Consider the following 19,628-nt stretch of genomic DNA (forward strand, 5'->3'; position numbering starts at 1 on the left):
TTTGGCACCAAGGGATATGGATTAGTGGGCATGGTGGGGATGGGTTTGGGTTGAACTAGATTACCTCAGTGGTCTTTTCCAAACTTGATGATTCTATGATACATTGATTCTACAAATCTTTTCTTTTGTGTAGTGGAAATTTTTAGAGTTTGGTAAGGAGAGAATGTGTTTGGACTTGATATTTTTGCAAATGTACTGGAAATATTATTGCTATGAACGTTTCACAATTGAACAAGTGCATTTGTCTTAAATGAGAACATATGTATGGATAGTTTCATCCAGGCAGAGATACTGTTTAACCATAATGTTATTCACTTATTCCTCTCATTGTGCCTCACGTAATGGTCCACAAAGCCAAAGAGAAGAAATTTTTACAGACGTTGCACATCGGCCTTCATTTGTATCATACTAAAAATGATACACCTCAGAAGACATCTGCTCCTCAAAGTCACTGCTAAGTATCAGATGGTTTTCAGAGTGAATTAGAAGTGCTCCTGTATAAAACTGTGTTGTGCTTCTTGTTTCTTTCTTTTTCCCCTGGCATCTGTAAAATTACTGTTGGCAGGTGCAGACTACGTTATGAACTAGTGCCCCTTTTCAGATTACATCAGCCATACTGAGTTAATGGACCACGTTTTAGTAGAGTGGGTGGTAAACCACGTAGAGCTATTTAGCATTCAGGGAGCCTTTTCTTTCTTTCTTGTCTAAAACTGTTAGTTAAGCCTCTGTAGTTATTGAGTAGCAAGTGCCATAGAAACCTTATTAGCTTACACCTTTGTTCACAAGGGATAACTACAGTAAGGACAGAGTAACAGAAGATTACATCACTGTTCTCTGAATGGTTCAGTGCAATAGAATGGGGAAAATAATTGGGGGGGAAAAAAAAAAAAAGTCTGCTGAGATATGATGATGCTGAGAAGATCTTCTCCAACAGAGCGATTCATGATACAACGCTGCTTCATTGATATTCTTTGTACTCACTCATGACAGTTACAGGAGAAACTAAAGTGAGTTTGTAGCTAGAGTGACTGGCATAAAGTTCCACTGAATGCACCAGAATAGTATTGATTTGCACCAGCTGGGTAATGGAGGAGGAAGCAAGCTCCATTTTGCTAACAACACCAGTGAAAGCCAGATTGACTTTCAGTCTTTTTTTTTTTTTTTTTTTTTTTTTTAAAGCCAGCTTAGTCTGCAAGGCTATAAAACCTAAACAGAAGAATCAGGAGGAGAAACAGAAAGCTCACACCAGGGAAGTGATGTGTTCAATGTCACAAAACAGGGCTGCATTCAACACTGAAGTCCCACTCTGCTGGTGCCATTAAGGTGTTGTATTTGAGAAAGCTTTAAATGACTCAGCCTGAAGATGAATAACAGTATGGCAGAGGTGCCCAAGATCTACCTGTGACCTTAGCAAAGAATTAGATATGATTCATGCCATATTTTTCATTGATGCATCTCATCTAATATTGATTACTGCCCTGGTATAGGGCCAGGGCAGGTGTGTCAGCATCCACAACAGGCACAGGGGTGGCAGTACTGAGAACTGGAGGCTCACAGCTTATGAACTCATATCTTTTAAACAAGATGGGTTCTATCTTCCTTTGGCAGCAACAAATACTGATGTTTCAGTATCTTTTATATTTTATTTGTGAGCACTTTGGAAATATTCCCTCTCCTGCATCCACAAGGATTCATCTGAAGAGGGTCCTCCCTCCGCTAACAAAACTAAATGCCTGAATGCCACCTCTGAGCTCCTTGTCTAATCACAACAGCAAACACTGTGTCAAGAAGCAGGCTGCTTTCTAGCTGCTACATCTTCAGTTTTAAACACAATCATCCATGTAATCTGCACAAGGTGAGCAATCGAAAATTTTTCAGCTGGATATTTCACTGTGTCACTGGTTTTGTTTTTTTTTTCCCATGGAACAAATAAAATGCATGACTTCATCCATGACAACGTGTTATCTCACATCATACTACCTCCATCTGCTGTTTTGCTTATGTACTATCACTTTCACCTTCAAAGACAAAAAAAAAAAAAAAAAAAAAAAAAGGAATTGTATTTTGTCAAATAACATGATTAGATCCTAGACCTCTATGTATCCTATCATTTAAGTTTTCACCATTTCAGATACAATGACACTGCTGGTAGTTAGACTTGGAGATCACCCTGTGACTCATGATCCTGATTTACATCCCTGCTTTCAGATGCTGGAGACCAAATGGGGGCCTTCTTTGCAGTATGCCTTTTCCACCAGGAGATCTACCTTGAGCTGCAGATGAGATAAACCTAGATGCAAACACAGTACATGCATGAAGTGCTGCCACTGTGAACAGTGCACTCTAAAGTGCTTATGAACCTCAAAAACATGACTTGAATTTTTGTATTGTTGGTGATTGGAAAGAAATGCTAAAATATCTAGTAACAGATATGCAACTTGAGACATTGAGATACATCCTAATAGGCATAAAAACAATATCAAAATAGGATGTTTCTTAAAAAGCCAATTTATTTCCATTAACTCTAACAGTGACTAAGAATGGCTGGGACAAATGGAGGCATTTACAATCCATTAAGGTAATATAGCATCCAAAAGCAAACAGAGATTTCATCAATAGAGACTTTTGCTCCAAAGACAATATTGAGTAATTCTTACGAGTTAAAATAAAACAGAAATCAAAACATAATAAGACAAACGTTCTCACAGGCTTTTGCAATTCTAGTATATTTTACAGTTAAGCAGTTGGATGCATACAAGCTAAGAATGTCCTTAGGAATTTGGAAGTGTACACTCATGGTGTTCCATGTTGGTGTCATCTCCCCTTCAGTTTATTCTGTGCACAAGAAGTACTAAGCATCTTACATCAGTAAATGTTTGCCAGTATTTCATAGCAAAATAATTCAGTGGCTTCATCATCTGCTGCTAATATTGAAGGCTGTGAAAGATCACATTCTTTTTACCATGGCAAATATGACATCAAGGAAAGAGAAAATTGCCATAAAATCACATTATATCATAACTGAGAAAAAGGGTACAGGCAAAGTAATACTGTCCTATTTTCTGCTATATAAGTTAGCAACTAAGTGACCAATCAAGCAACAGAGTAACAATGATCAATTATTTTAATTGTGTATTTGAATCATAATGAGGTAAATAAGATATTTACCACATGGAGTGGCTTGCTCTAAAGCCACTCCATGTGCTGACATAATGAAAATGATTTAAACTAGTGACCTTTCTTTGAATATTGTTTTTGGTTTGTACTGCCACCAGGAAATTTGTTTCAGTTAGTGTTCAAATATTGTTTCTATTATGATAAAATATTGACTTACAGTATATTTTATGCTGCTATTATGTGTACTGTATATCATTCCATTTGTTTTAGTAAAGAAAGGAAATGATACTGAAGTCTTGATTCTTGCACCTTTTTTTCTGTTTCTTTGAAATTAATGCCTTCCATCTGAGAAGTGTTTTCTTATGTCATGACGCTAATACTGAGAATTGTTTATGTCCATTAAATAGCAAAATATTTGTGACAGATTTCTGGTTAAAGTTTGGTTTTGTTGTTTCTTTTTTCTTCCATACCACTAAATAGAATACAGTTCTTCATTTCAGCTATGAGGCAAATGACAGTTTTCACAACAGTCATTAGAATTATTCAGAGTGGTGGAGATCTAGTGGAGAGAGATGTCAGATGTCAGGTGTTGCTTATTTAATATCTTGCTTGCAAATTAAGAAATATAGCCTAATTGGGAAAAAAAAAAAAAAAAAAAAACAGAAAATTCATAATCATCCATTGCATATTACATGCTGTCTTAAAATAATTCATAGGTCTTAAGAGAATCAGGAGTGTAACTGCTAGGGGATCTAAATGCAAGGAAGAGAGATGGAGAGCTTGTTCTCAGTTAAATATGTTTCACTGGGACCATAAATCAAACATAATCAATAGCAAGAAACACCAGTGACAGATTCTTGGGAGCCAGAGAAGAGTAACAAAAAAGAGTGCTTGGAAAGCACTCCAGCTTGATGTTATAGAAGATAGATTTCCTAAGCATTGATTTTTGGAGACTTTTATTTGCTGAAAGTTATGCAGAAGTACCTGGATTTGGCAGGGCCAGATAAACAAGCACTGATTAGCTGCACAGATTCATAATTCCATAAACTTCATTCTAATGACAAAATCAACAGTAAGTGACATGACAAATCCACTGTACAAAAATATTAACTTCAGGAAAATTTCAAAATCCTAATTTTTCCTTTTCTTTCTTTCTGAATAAGAGATGATCATATATCTATGTGCCCTACACAACATTAGAAAGACATTTAGAGAATACTCAGAAGCTAGTGGTTTTATAAGCAATATATTCATCAAAGCCAAGAAGAAGATAGCTCATATACTTCTTACCTCATGTATATAAAAGACAACAGGCTTAGAATCATAGAATCATAGAATCGTTGGAAAAGACCTCTAAGATCATCCAGTCCAACTGTCAACCCACCCCCACCATGCCCACTAATCACGACCCTAATCCACATTGTGCCACATCTCCACGTTTCTTGGAATAACTCCAGAGACACTGACTTCACCACCTCCCTGGGCAGCCTGAATATAATCATTATGTATAATCACAAAGAGTAAAATCATTGTGTAAAAGTGGTTATTTTACTATATTGCCCTGTTTTAGCCAACCTTATATAGAATCCAACATTTCAAGACCACTCAAGATTATTTGAATATATACTCTACTATTCTACTTCCTAGAAGCTATATCATTTTTTTCTTACATTTGAAGAAACCCTATTGACATTGTTAAAACAACTCACACAATTATCAGAACTCATCACTGTGGAACTATTCAATACTTCTCATGAATTCTTAATAAGGAGTAAGACCTTTTCTCATTCTGAAACTGAGACCTACTGTGTCATAGTTCTCTAGTGGGAAAATCACTTGCAATCATAGTCTGTCACACTCCACAACAAGAGTGGGTCTTCAAATACATAAAAATTAGGCCTAATCTGGTTTAAATGACCCTTAATCAAGTTGGAAATGGAAAAAAAAGCAAAATCAAAACAAGTAAACAAGGACCTACAGTGACTGTAAGTGATTTAAATGTAGTTGCTAACTCACTGTAGAACAAGGAAATAGCTATGTCTGATGCTTCAGTGGACCCTTCAGTGTATCTGGATAATTCTGAACAAGTCATTTCAGTTTTCTATGCCACAATACGTTCATAGCAGAATGGAATAATGACAGCTGGATTCTCAGGTAGCAATCATCTCAAGTCGGTTCACCTTTATACAATTCAGACAGGGTTTGGGCCACTTTATGATGCAAATTAATCTCAGACAGACATCAGTGTCTCACAGTGTAGAGATGGATTGTACTTTGGAAATATCTGTTTTTCTCCTTCAGAAAGAATTTGAACAACTGGATTACAGAGAATGCCTGATTTTTGGATCATATTGAAATAAAATCCCATTTTTTGAGATTGACTGATGAAAGGTAAAGTAATGAAAGCTGAAGAGTTCTACCGAACCTTAAAAAAAAAAAGGTCAAGCATATGTAATAATGACCTTATTCCAAGACAGTCTTACCAATTGCTTTGTTTATTCTGACATTATATTTCTTTTCAATATATGCTATATAAAATTACAGCAGTTACAGTTTTTAATAATTTCTGATGAAAATGAAAAAAAAAAGTTCACATTTATTGAAATTAGGGATGATATGAGGTAGTTAGTAGTAAATTCAAAGTTGTTTTTATTCATACATCTGGGTGTTTTTTTGCATCAATAAGAAGTTGCAAATAGTTATTATAATGATTATCCAATGCTACTAAAAGAAGCAAGATGACCCAAAGTATTATCAGTGACACTGGTAATAACATACAATTTACTGGTATGTTTGCTGCGAGAGATTCTCTTCACATTCAACCCAAGATGTTGATCAAAAGATGACGTGATCCTTTAGCTATCAGACCTTGGTAAAGTGGTTCCAATTACTTATCTAATAATTTTTTGCACAGTACAGAAGCCAGATGTCAGAAGACCTTTTGAATACAGAGGATGAAATCTGGGCTTGGATGTTTAGATAACTGGAATTTAATCTCAGTGGATTTGGAGCACAAAAGTGAGCAAGATTCACAAAGTCTGACTCCTCTGAGCACCACCAAAATCCAAAGTCACAGAGCCACACATTTTGTTCTTGTTAAGGAGGTTCTTTTCCTCCTGTTACAAGCTCTTTAAACTGCAGTCAACTCCTGCATAGAAGTGTCCAGAAAAGCTAAAGCACTATGTTTATTGGTTGGACTTGCACTTATTTTAAAATGTTTTGGTTTTTGTTTATGACTGTTTACTTGTGTTGCGCTGTCAAAAAAAAAAAGACCATTTCTAAACTCACCAAGAAAATAACTACCAAAATGTTCACTCCAAATGGCACATCTGAATCTTTTGGAACCAAAAGCAGTTCTGATGATATTTCTTTTGTCTTCTTTCTTCTTTTCTATTTAAAATGCATAGCCAGCCACACTGAGGTATCCACAAATTAAAAGCAATTATAAGCTGACAGTAAATTACACAGATAGACACCGCTGTGCAGAGAAGAAAACAATATCCTGGAAAAAAATCTGATTGAGGATCAAAGGAAAACTTGACCTTATTGTATACGTAGGAGTGAGGATGCTGTGCCTGTAGCATTTATCAAACATACAACAAAATAATAGATAATTCACTTAACACAGCACAGACACAAAGTGTAGACATAGCATTTAAGTGTTGGTATTGGTGGACTTTCTTTATGACCCTCTATTTTAGACTTGATGACAGCAGAGAGCTTTTCTTTAATAGCATCATTTTCACTGTACTTGGAAAAATGTTAGTTTTTCATGTGGTTGAATGCTGGTGGAATTCCTCAGTCTCAGAGCAAAAATATGTCTGTACTCTCTGTTTTGGAGCAACTTATTCTTCTTAACAATACTATCTCCTTCATGATTCCCTCTGAATCATCAAATGGTGGCTATGAAGCCACAGGAAACCTAGACTAGTTTTCCCTGTTGAGGAGTTAGTATTAAACAAGTCAGGCACATATTGAGTCAATATTCATCATGATCTTTCTTTGATCTAAGGAGTTTAAAGGTCTTATGCTGCCAATGTAGACAGACTTGTATCTACTTGCATAATTCTCTTCTTTCTAGGGAGATATTATGGAGAGTTTGATGGCATTTGTCTTGTTTTTCTCTGCACTCCTTCAAGATTCTTGTGGAAAAGGATAAGACTTCAGATAAAACATATTTCCATAGCGCGTTGTTCCAAGTAATCATTTGTGCATTTAATCAATGCCTAAATAAACACTAAAGCAATTACTGTGGATTCTTGAACTGAGAATTAATCAGATATTCTGACCTTCTCTCTGAAGATTTTTAAAGCCACTGTGCTGTGCCAACAAATGTTTTCATTACCAGAGTGATGAAAGTCAGAAGGATGTATGCTGGACATGTATTAGATGAATGCAGTATGTCTTCATTACAGAAAGCTGCCAAGTGTCACTTCTGGAGTATATGATCAAGGTAATGAGCTCCACTGAATCAGTTATTTATTATTATAACCTAATGAAGATTTGAAGTAATGGCCATTTAAAGCAAAAAGCAAAAATATATATATATATAATGCAAAAACTACAGAGGATTTGGCTTATGAGCCAAAAATAGACATAAGCAACATCTGCAACACTGCATGTATGATATGCTGAACAAAATAACCAAAATAATGATACTGTGTTTGTAAAACTGACATGATTTTTGTAAACAGGAATGTTTAAAAGGATGCTGCAATTGAGGATAACTTTCCATCTATGTATGAAGTTTCTAATTCTTCCAGATTATTCCCTTCTGTATTCTATATCCTTCTTTCCAAATTTCATGTTTATCCACATTTCTCTTAACAGTTTGTTTGATTTGTTAGTAATCTATTAGGGATCACTATAAGTATACAAGATATATCATACCAAATGATTCCAAATACTTGTAAAGATCATAAAATCATCGAATCATAGAATCACAAGGTTGGAAAGGACCTACAAGATCATCTAGTCCAACTGTCCTCCTATTACCACTGCTATCATAAGCACTAAACCATATCTCATAGCTCCTCATCCAGATGCCTCTTGAACACTGCCAGATACGGCAACTCTACCACCTCCCTGAGGAGGCCATTCCAGTGCCTGACCATTCTCTAAGAGAAAAAGTTTTTTCTTATCTGAACCTCCTCTGGTGCAACTTGTGGCCGTTTCCTCGGGTCCTGTTTGTTGCCTGGGAGAAGAGGCCAACCTCTTCTTCACCACAACCTCCCTTCAGGAAGTTGTAGAGTGCGATGAGGTCTCTCCTGAGCCTCCTCTTCTCCAGACTAATCAATCCCAGCTCCCTCAGCTGCTCCTCATAACGTTTGTGCTCCAGACCCCTCACCAGTTTCACTGCCCTTCTCTGGACACACTCCAGGGCCTCAATGTCTTTCTCGTAGTGAGGGGCCCAAAACTGAACACAATACTCGAGGTGCGGCCTACCTCCCTGCTCCTGCTGCCCACACTATTTGTAATGCAGGCCAGGATGCCGTTGGTCCTCTTGGCCACCTGGGCACACTGTTGGCTCATGTTCAGCCGAGCATCAACCAACACCCCCAGGTCCCTTTCCTCTTCACAGTCATCCAGCCACTCATCCTCAAGCCTATAATGCTGCATGGGGTTATTGTGATCAAAATGTATGACCTGGCACTTGGCCTTATTGAACCTCATCCCATTCACCTCAGCCCAGTGATCCAGCTTATCTAGATCCCTCTGCAGGGCCTCCCTACCCTCAGGCAGATCAACACCACCTCCCAGCTTGGTGTCATCTGCAAACTTACTGAGGGTACACTCAATCCCCTCGTCTAGGTCATCAATAAAGATATTAAACAAGATAGGCCCCAGTACCGACCCCTGGGCCACTTGAAACGGATTACCAGCTGGACTTAGCTCCATTAACCACTACCCGTTGGGCAGGGCCCTCTAGCCAGTTCCTCACCCAAAGAAGGGTATGCCTGTCCAGGCCACGGGCAGCCAATTTCCCCAGGAAAATACTCTGAGAGACTGTGTCAAAGGCTTTGCTGAAGTCTAGGTAGACTACATTAACAGCCTTTCCCTCATCTACCAGTCTGGTCACCCAGTCGTAGAAGGAGATGATGTTGGTCAAGTAGTACCTGCCTCTCAGAACCTTACAGTTAGACTGCTGGTCTTTTATGTCTATGTTAATCTTGCTGAAGTCTGGGTCCTCTTCTGTCTCTCAGTCTATATTATGTTTGTCTGAGAAAGCTGAAAATCTGTCTTCAGACAGAAACACTACCTGCAATGTAGTCTATACTGGGTCCTGAATTTGCTGCTTCCTCATCTGTTGTGCACTTTTTTTTTTGGTGTGTTTATTGGATGTCACCCCCAATGTACAGTAGCTCTTACTTTCCCTGGCAGCAATAGACTGTCCATTGAGTGAAATGGGTAACCACAGCTCTAGTCTCTGCTTTTTAATTCAAAAAATGAGCCAACACTTTCTTTTCATTCCTATATTGCCATTGCCATCAGAAACTCTACAGTCAGTTTCACACTGTTTCGTGAGTATACACAATGTGATAGCTTCTTTTGTCACAGAGGAAAAGCACCGGCTTCTTTCATATTGTGTGTTAAATGTCTTTCAATCAATGTAGCTAATCTGGCCAACATTATGCTGCTACCTGCTCATTGCTAAATTGAGTAAGTGCATTAATATGACTTCTTGGCAACCATCAAGCTTCCCTCCAAGTTAAAGGAATTGCACATCTCAGCTCAGGGACAGTTTGTGAAAATATAACTTTTTTTTTTCCACTGCTGATTTTCCTCTTTGAAGCAGATATTCTATTAATAGTATTGGTCCCATTCACTATGACTTGACTTCTCTCATGCCAAGATTTTATTCACACTGAAAGTTCAATGAGTTAAGGAACTTAGTTGAAGATAAGTTTTGCACTTGATAGTACCCCTCCATTTCAGCTACTATGAACTCCAAGCAACGTTTATTGCTTCTTTCCTTTATTACATTTACGTCTTCAGACTGCTTATGTTGTACATGGTCTATACTTGGTCACATTTTCTCAAGTCTACAAATTGCCTTTAGCCATTTTTGTGCGTAGATGTTATGGCTGGCTCCACCATCTATCAGATAACAAATTGGTCTTTAGTGTAAAACTAGAAAATAAAATGCAGCATTCTTATTCAATGCAGAGAGAACCTTGGGATCTTTTCCTCCCTCCATCCCTCCCTCCATCCCTCCCTCCCCTCCTTCCTTCCTTCCTTCCTTCCTTCCTTCCTTCCTTCCTTCCTTCCTTCCTTCCTTCCTTCCTTCCTTCCTTCCTTCCTTCCTTCCTTCCTTCCTTCCTCCCTTCCCTTCTTCCTTCCTTCCTTCCTTCCCTCCTTCCGTCCTTCCGTCCTTCCTTCCTTCCTTTCTTCCTTCCTTCCTTCCTTTTCATGTAATGACACTCTCTCATACTATGAACTTGCTGTGGGAGACAATAACTAACAGTAGTTATATCAGAAGAAGTGGGTTTTTTTTAAGGGTCTGGCTAAGAAATGCTATTGCATTCAATTTCTTGGCTTTAGTTAAGATTATAGATTCCTAGAGTGGTCAATACTGATGGTAACGATTTCACAGCAATATTCTTCAAGGTAAATAATGAAATAAGAAAAGCCAATCCATGTGGAAGCTTCAGTGCTTTTAATGGCAAAGCAATCCCACCTGTCAGTGGTAATTGTCTCACTGTGGTTCAGACTATTTAAAATCATTGTGGTTACCAGTAATAGAGACAGTATACCTCACTGTGTTATCTACAAGAAAATGAGCATCAGAGTGTGAGATAACACAGAAGTTCACAAAATTTGCTGTGATTCCAACAGCCTTGAGACTTAAGTAAATTAAAAACAAAAAAAAGTAGGATACTAAACCTGAAGTATTGTTTCAATGTTTGTAGCCTGATACAGAGGAGCTCAGTATGTGTATGTCCTCAGAAGTAAGTATGAGGAAGGAGTCCTCCCTGATAATCAAATTGAAAAAGAAAGGGAAAAAACATCTTTTAAAATGTCTATAATTATAATGCTAGGATTAGAAATCATTCTTGATACAAAGAGATCTACACCATATATACTATTACTCATGTAACACCCTTTTGAGAGGTATCTATTGTAGGGCAGTTAAAGCCTGATGTACTGGAAAGATGATTTGTTAGTTTTTATATAGAAGACAGATTCCTGCATCAGATGGAAATACATTATGTATTATAGCTTCTTTCATCATTATGTATTAATATATTCTAGTCTTGGCTATTCTAGAATAATATATTCCAGAGCTGACATACCCTTCTTGTAATGGAGAAATTTTCCATAATGCTGACCTATTATAAAGAAACTAGATGCTATCTCATGCATTTATGTAACATTTAAATGAATTTATTCAAATTGCTAAAAAACTTTTCTTTAGTTCCTCCCAGTAATAAACTATTAAATGTTATAGCAACAAGAACTTATAGACTCTTTTCTGCTAATGTATTCCGCTCCCAGTCCATGGAGAATGAGCATTTTCAGAACATTTATTTGCAGATTAATTTATCTAACTGCAGTGAGGGTTCTTATTCCTTTATCAGAGCTGAAATTTTTTATGCTGCAATTGGTGCAATTGTGTTGCACTGCGAGTAGCACGGGGAAAGACGGTGCTTGTGAGTCAGATTGCCCTGACTTTAACAAGACTTCTGTGAGCACACTAGAAAATGGGGAGCAATAAGCAGTAAAATATGCAGATAAAGATTCAAGCACAGAGAGCATCTCTGTTGATAAGAGGGGCTGCCTAATGCCTCCCTGTCAACCAAGAAGCATCACCAGGCTGCTACTTCGATTGACAACATCCCTGCTGTAGAAACAGCTAGTCGGCCCTGCAAGAAGAGGTTTTGCAGCTGCTGTTTTGTTCCCATGCACTGCAGAGGGGTGGGCAGAGTTATGAATGGAGAGATTACTCCCCATGTTGTCAGTCTTGAATGAAAAATGAAAATTAGAAGTCCATGCCAATGATTGGCATTAAGTCTCCACAGCCCAATAGCTTCTTACTTTCCACCACCTGCACTCACTGTGAGGACAGCATGGTGGTGAACCTCATGAAGTTCAGAAAATGGAAATGTACCTTACCCTTGGTAACAATCCTAGGCACCAGGAAAAGCTGGAACTCATATCTGGAAAGCACTTCCGCAAAGAGACTTGAGAGTCCTGGCAGAGAATTCAAATAAGATCCAGCAGAAGAGAACTTTGCAGAAGAGATCAACAGCCGCCTGGGCTGCGTTAGGCAGTGTCACCAGCAGGTTGAGGGAAGTGGTACTTCCCCTCTGCACAGCACTGGTACACAGATGCAGTGCTGTGTCCTCTCATGGGCTCCCTGTGGACCTATTGGAGTGAGTTCAACAAATGGCCATGAAAATATCTGAGGGCTTTGAGGGTCTTACATATGAGGAGAGGCAGAGAGAGCCTCTTTAGACTGATCAGCCTAAAGAAGAGAAAGCTCAGAGCAGTATTATAAATATGTGTAAATAAGAGGAAAGAAGATGGAGCCTAACTCTTCATGGTAACATCTACTGATAGGACAAGAAGCAACAAACACAAGCAGAAATGCAGAAAATATAACGCAGTGAGTGTGAACAAACAATGGGAACAAGTTGCCCAGAGATGCTGTAGAGTCTTCATTCATGAAGGTATTCAAATTCCAAGTAGACAAGGATCTGGGAAACTGACTCTAGCTGATCCTGCTTTGAACAGAGGTTTAGATGAGGCAGTCTTCTGAGATGCCTTTCCACCGCAGCAGCTTCTTGATTTCAGGTGCAGAGTACAAACAATATAAACAACACTTTTGCCCACATTTATACCGCAGGACTTGAGGTTAAACACTCTTGAAAGTCACACCTTAGCATTTCTGAAAGTAAGTAGTTTGAGAAAAACATTACTGCGTACCAACTCCAAGACAACTGCCAAATCCTTGCAGGACATATATGTCAGACCCAAATTATAGGTATTACAGGACCCTGAAAGCTCCGTGAGATCCCCCTGCCCTCACCTCACCCTTTTAGGGTTTGATGAGACCTTGTCCCCTAGTGACTGCAGTGGTCATGTAGAAAGGAACTGTTGACACAGGTACCTTTCTTGGTTTGCCTAGAGCTGGCTCCATAGAAGGTGGTGACATTAGCCCCAGTGATTACACTGGCCATGTGCTGCACCATGGTCCTGCAGGAAGCTGGAGGATGTACAGGGCATGGAGACTTGGAGCTCCACACCTCCCACCATTGCTGTGCAAAGCTTATCCAAGATTCAAAACAATGAAGAAGATTCTCAAAATAAAGGTTCTGATTATGAACATATTAGCTGCTTTGTGCTGTCTTTTCTGGAACACTTTTGGGGACTTTACTTACTGCCCTTATTTCCCCCCATATGCACTGATATAAATGCAACGCATAACACATGCCTGTCCAAAGCAGTGAGCTGCATGGGCACTGCAGGACTCCCCATGGCCCAGCTGCACAATCCTGCAGAGCTGTGCATTGCCCCAGCTGATGATTTTCCCAATGAAATGCTCCTGTCCTCACCCTAATTTGTCTGCCAACAAGTGATTAACACTCTACAGTACAGGTAAGTCAGAATTTAACTGTACTCCTGGGTTCCTCAGGAAATTTCAAGCTCTCTAAGATACCCCTGCCCCTCCTCCAACACCTTGCCCTTGCTTTCTGAGGCCTGACCCACAGATGGTCATTGTAACAGCCCTAGTGACTGCAGTGGCCATGTCAGCTTGGCTTGGTGACACAGACAGACCCAGATGGCCATGGAAAATACTACCAGATGAGCAACCCAGTGTGCAAGGCCACGCATGGTCGGATAGGTCAGGGAAGCAGAGCATGTGGCTGCCTCCTTGTTGCTTCTGTGTCTTGCACAGGGATGTGTCTCGCTCCGATTTACAGGAGGGAGAGGAGGTTCTTTTAATATCTATATCCCCGGCGTGAGATTAAGAAACAACGGTTCAAATGTTGGTCCGACCAGTTTATTACAGATGTTAATTAGGGAGATGGGGAAGGGGAGGACGGACGCTATTATGAATTAGGGTAATGGGGAAGGGAAGGAGGGCGATAGAAAAGGTAAGAAAGAAGAAGCAAGGAGTCTTTATAGGAAGCAAGAGGGACATAGTCACCACCATGGATCCAGCGAGGTTCGTAGTTCAGCCTTTGATCTTCAATAGTGGTGGGTCATCGGGCATTGTTGTTCTGTTGACAACGACGATGGCGACGACCATGGTGATGATGGCTCCTTTTCAATGCTTTCAAAGTGGTCGAGTCAGCTGTCTTTGGAGTGGCAGCTCAAATCCAAAGTGGTTGAGTCAGCTCTCCTTGGAGTGGCAGCTTCTGGCTCTGGGATCTTAGCGGAAACTCCTTTGTTCCTATCTTCCTGGCCTTGCCAGCAGATAAGAGGGAGCAGGGAGGCGCCAACTTGTATCTTGCCTTCACAGGATACAATGGCATCATCCCCCAGTTTCCCATAGCAAGCTGGAGTTATTTAGTCACAGGCCAGATCTTCCGCCAGTAAACACTCCTAAGCACTATCTTCTGGAGGCAAACAGCTAGAATTGTCCACACAGCAACACCCATCACTCATCTCCTAGACAAGTCAGTCTTATCACAAGAAATATCTCAGAAAGCAAGCTTTGAGTCAAAAAACAAAGAAGGATTCTCACAGGATGGAACCAGATCACAAAATATGCTGGACCTCTGATTCCCAAACAGCTAACATTCTCTACAAGAGAGATAAGCCAGACTTCAGTTGTACTCCTTCTGGGTACAAGTGGTCAGTGCTCTACTGAAGAGTGTTGTAAGTCAGGTAAGTCAGCCCCAAGTGGACAGGACCCTGCAGGCTCCTTAAGATCCCCCTGACCCTACTCTATCTTTTTTGTGGGGTTTGCTGAAACCTGACCTCACTGCAGATGGTGGCACCAGCCCTAATGACTGCAGTGGCCATGTCAGTTCTGGGCTGCTGACACAGGCATTTTAAGATAGCTACAAAACAGGCTGGCAGATGAGCTATCTGGTGAGCACGGTCATGCAGGGAAGGGCAGAACAGGGAAGCAGGGCAGGCAGCTGCTCCTTGTTTCTTTTCTTTTGCCCTGCAGGAGAGCACAAATGGAAGCAGACTACTATTGTATTCTGACCCCAAGACAACTGCCAAGTCTCTGCAGGACAAATAAGTCAGCCCCTCTACTCCTTTTGGATTCTACTGGAAACCACAGCTGTTAAAGAAACTTCTACCTGTACCCTAAACTTTTTGCCTGGTTTGCTGAACCCTGATCCAAGAGGAGGTGTTATAAGCCCAGTCGATTGCAATGCACATATAAAAAGGAGTTTGTGACAACCCCATATGGCTATGGAAATGACTGGCAGATGAGAAATCCAGCGAAGAGAGCCATCAGGGGAGAACGGGGCAGGGAAGCAGGGCAGACAGCTGTTTCTTTGTTGCTTCTCATGTGCCTTGCAGATGAACATCCATACATGGATGAAACAGGAACTCTGAGCATGCTGCACTTCTGACTCCAAATCAGCTGCCCACACTCTACAGCACACTTAAATAAGCTATGAGCAGAGTGCTCCCCGCCCTCCTACCCTCAGCAGACATAGGCTGCACCTTGTGTGAGATGGCCCCATCCCCAAGATTGCTCTGTAAGCAGAGCACTGGTGGGTCCCTGTCACAGTGGGTGGGTGAAGGCACACACTGAGATCTCAGGGCTGTCATGGGGCTTTGGGTTGGACAGCATGGGCATGGAGCTGGGAAAGGCCCAGGTATGCAAGCGAGGGGCTCTCTGTGGTGGTTGAAAGTGGCTGATGTAACTATTAATTTTCTTGTCCTTGATGATCACAGCCTGAACAGGGGCACACATAGCCCCCGTCAGGCAGAAGTGTCTGAACTCACACATGGCACTGAGCTAAGGAAGAGGAAACCTCACAGCCCTGGTCTGTACTGCACCATGGTCCTACAGACAGTTTAAGTAAGTTATTACATGATTGCAAATTCAAGAAAGAAGATCTGAGTCCAAAAGTTTCACTCATTGACAACTTGCAGCATACAAAACACACAGAAACATCTTGCATACAAGATCATCGTTACATATGCTCATGGATACACATTCACCTGTATCATAGAATCATAGAGTCATAGAATGGCCTGGGTTGAAAAGGACCACAATGATCATCTAGTATCAACCCTCCCTGCTATGTGCAGGGTCACCAAGCACTAGACCAAGCTAGCCAGAGCCATATCCAGCATGGAGTTGAATATATCACTGGGGTTGCACTGTTTTCTGTATTTGAAATGCAGAAACTACGAGAATGTTGTTTTATTTTATTTTAATATTGCATTCTTTGAGAGATCAAAGAAATTCAGAAATGTCATGAAGAGCCTTTTCTCTACCAGCAGTCCAGCCCAGAAACCTTCTGAAGAAGGCATCAATTTACCCTTTGCCCTTGGTTCAGTGTGAATTCAGAACCATTTGATGAAATGCCTTTGGGTTCACTAGAGGTACTGTAGTGTACACTAGAGTACTAAAGTAGCTCCAAACATCTGGAGCCTCCCAGTTTTAATGACATTTCCCTTAGTGACAGACTTAGAAACAGCTTCATCAAACATAATTACTATGGGATGAGTTAAAATATAGTATTATTGCTTCTTCTGTGCAGCTAGTGTTTATTTTGTAGCTGATAAATTTCCTGGGCTAAATTACACCCTTGGATAGGAAGAGGCTATTGCAAAAATGAATGGGAGTTTGACATGGTCGTCAAAGGATGATAAGTAGCCCTCAGGGAAAACGCTATAAATATATTGTCTCTTCTACTGTTTAATCCAACTAATTAAGAAATCAGAATGTTACAGTAAAATATTGATAGAGAACAGATGCATTTACTGAATGATTATTGCAAGTTTGATTTCTAATGCTAACGTACAAAGCAGTGAACTCAGGATGCCTAATTAAGTGTTATTATCAATTACCCGTAAAGCAGAAGTGTGACAAATCTTCTGCTAAAAGCCACTTCTATGTATGAAACATGTTATATCTAACTTAACAGGTAATACACTGATCTTACTGGCACACTGCATTCTTCCCATTTGTTGTGTTGAAATATTTTTCATCTGATCTTCACTTTTGTGGACATCATCAAAATGTCAGTGTTTCTAGCAGCCATGGACATCTTAAGTATAATTCACTAATTTTAGCTATGTTGTATGAGGCAGTCACTCCAAAGTCTCCAATTATGTATTCTACACTTTCAACTAAAGTGAGTAAGAAGTTGTACCATACAACTGGACACTGAGACATGAAAACTAAAGTCAATAATGAGTAAGGATGCTAGAACTGATAACTAGTATGCAAATGGTCTGTTTGGTCTCCCATTTAGGTTGGTGAAATCTGTAAGTAATTTTTGAATATCAGATCATCTACATTTTTAAGTGCTTAAAGAGATGTGCTTAAGTTAAAGTATCTGTGTTGGAAAAGCGTAGGCCAAAGTTTCTTGACAAGATATTTACTCTCCAGCACTGGAAGCACTGTATTTCACTTCTGTGGATTCTTTTCAAATGATTGTAATTAAAAACATTATCAGTTGCTTTTTCAGGGAAGAAAATAATTTTAAAAGGTTTGTTTGTGCTGAATTCCTGTATTTCTCCCTTCCTTTGAAACATATCAGCATCATACAGGCTGAGGACTTGACACATAAAAAAGCATCTTGCTTTCATAAATTCAATGGAATGGAAGTAATTGCTGTTGATGTTTGTTTTGCTCAACATTGTATTAACTTTAAGCTCCAACAAAAATATCTCAAAAGTCACTGGAGTATTTTGAATACCTGTGTCCCAGGCCAGTGCTGTAGTCATTGATGTGTACTAGGAGCATCTTTACAAGGCTTTATCTCAAGTCTCTGAAGCCAGTTTTACAGTGAAGGGGATCTGGCCTGTGTGCAACCCACTGGTAATGCAGTACACTGGAAGTGCAATGTGCTTTGTTTGTCAAAAGTTGAACTGGATACTGAGAGTCAATACACAGAGTTCAGTCAAGGGGAGCAAGAAGTAAATTTCCCAAGATAGCAACAAATCCACAAGTCTTGCTCTTTCTCCAAAAAGCCCAACAGCACAGGTTATTTCATTGCATGCAAGAAGTAGTGCAAAATCCATTCCACCTCTCTCCATGAAGATGATGCTGGAACAAACCTAAAAGCCCTACAGTACAAATGAAGGCATCACATGTTAGGAAAAAGTGATGACATACAGAAACACTTCTGTATACAATAATCTTTCCAGCTACTAATATGACAGATTGTTTCTGCACTTTTGAAACAGGCATATTTAAGACATTCTGTGAAATAAACCTTTGGATAATAAATAGTTGATATATAATCCTATTGATGTCATTTGCTTCAGCAGTAGGCCTTTTTTGTTTAAGAAAGCAAAGGGTGAGATTCTGTCTCAGAAAACAAATGGCTTAGAATGGAAGCACTGTCTCCTCATAGAGTTTTTCTGGTATTTTGTGTTTTTCCCTGTTCTTTTCTCCAAATCTCTGAAGGTCGGACTTCAAACTGAATATTCCAGAATGAAGAATATGAGTGCTGCATATTGAGAAAGACTGTTGAAATTCTTTGATAAGGCATTTCTTCTGAGATTTGAATCCTTTCACTCTAAAATATTTTGCTTTCTTCCAGTTCTTATTGTCTTCCGTGCTCATCCATTTTGCACAGCAGTCAATCTCTTAAATCCCAATGATTTACAGGAGTTATTTGTTGGATCAGAATTGGCCCAAGTATGATAAACTGCAGACCTTCCTGACAAAAGAGATTTTTCTCAAAAATACATCTGGGCTTTGAAGGGTCAAAAGTTGCATTCTTAGTTGACTCAAGTTGTAGCAAGCAATATTTAGCCTACAGACTTTATGCTATCATTTGCCAGCACCTGTACATCTCTACATTACCTATCTCACCTCTTCTCTTTCTTTAGATTCATTTCTTCTGTTTCTTGACCCTTTATCCTCTTCACCATCTAGAGAAGTTGGTAAACATTACACTCAGAGATCTAAAGTGTACTTGTGTGGAAAACTGGAACAGGTTTTAATGAGAAAATGAGGTAGACCGCAGTAATTGAGTAGTGTTTGGCCAGGCAAATGTACTGAGCAACCATTTTATTGCTCCTTTTATTTCCTTTCTCCCAATTTTTCTAAGCTTGTTCTTTCCTAGTACATTTTCAATGCATTCTCTGCCCTTGTTTCCTAACAAACAAACAAACAAACAAACAAAGCAAACAAACCAACAAAACACCCTACCAGTTCCTTTTTCCATCTGGTCCCACTTTTGATGCATTTTGATGCATTCGTTACCTTTGTCACCTCTGCTGAAACAGGCATTACTGAAGTGGTTCCATAAGCAATATCACTGCAATTCTCCAGAAATCCCAGTGTTCCCTTTTAGATGTTAGTGAGGTCTGACTGCTGCTCACACAACTTTGCCTTTGAAATCTGTCCATCT

General features: G+C 39.7%; 1 long non-coding RNA gene across 10 annotated transcripts in view; it reads right to left on the bottom strand.

Annotated features, from left to right (window-relative positions):
- LOC116241946 (uncharacterized) overlaps positions 1-18,626 on the bottom strand; it is a 49,515-nt gene extending 30,889 nt beyond the window's left edge. For all 10 annotated transcript variants that reach the window (XR_016463456.1, XR_016463454.1, XR_016463460.1 and 7 more), the window contains exon 1: positions 12,232-18,626. This is a non-coding gene — a long non-coding RNA (uncharacterized LOC116241946). The remainder of the gene's footprint in view (positions 1-12,231) is intronic.
- Positions 18,627-19,628: the final 1,002 nt, after the last annotated feature.

This window comes from Phasianus colchicus, chromosome 1, assembly GCF_987193195.1.
Source record: "Phasianus colchicus chromosome 1, bPhaCol1.hap1.1, whole genome shotgun sequence".
Classification (NCBI taxonomy): domain Eukaryota; kingdom Metazoa; phylum Chordata; class Aves; order Galliformes; family Phasianidae; genus Phasianus; species Phasianus colchicus.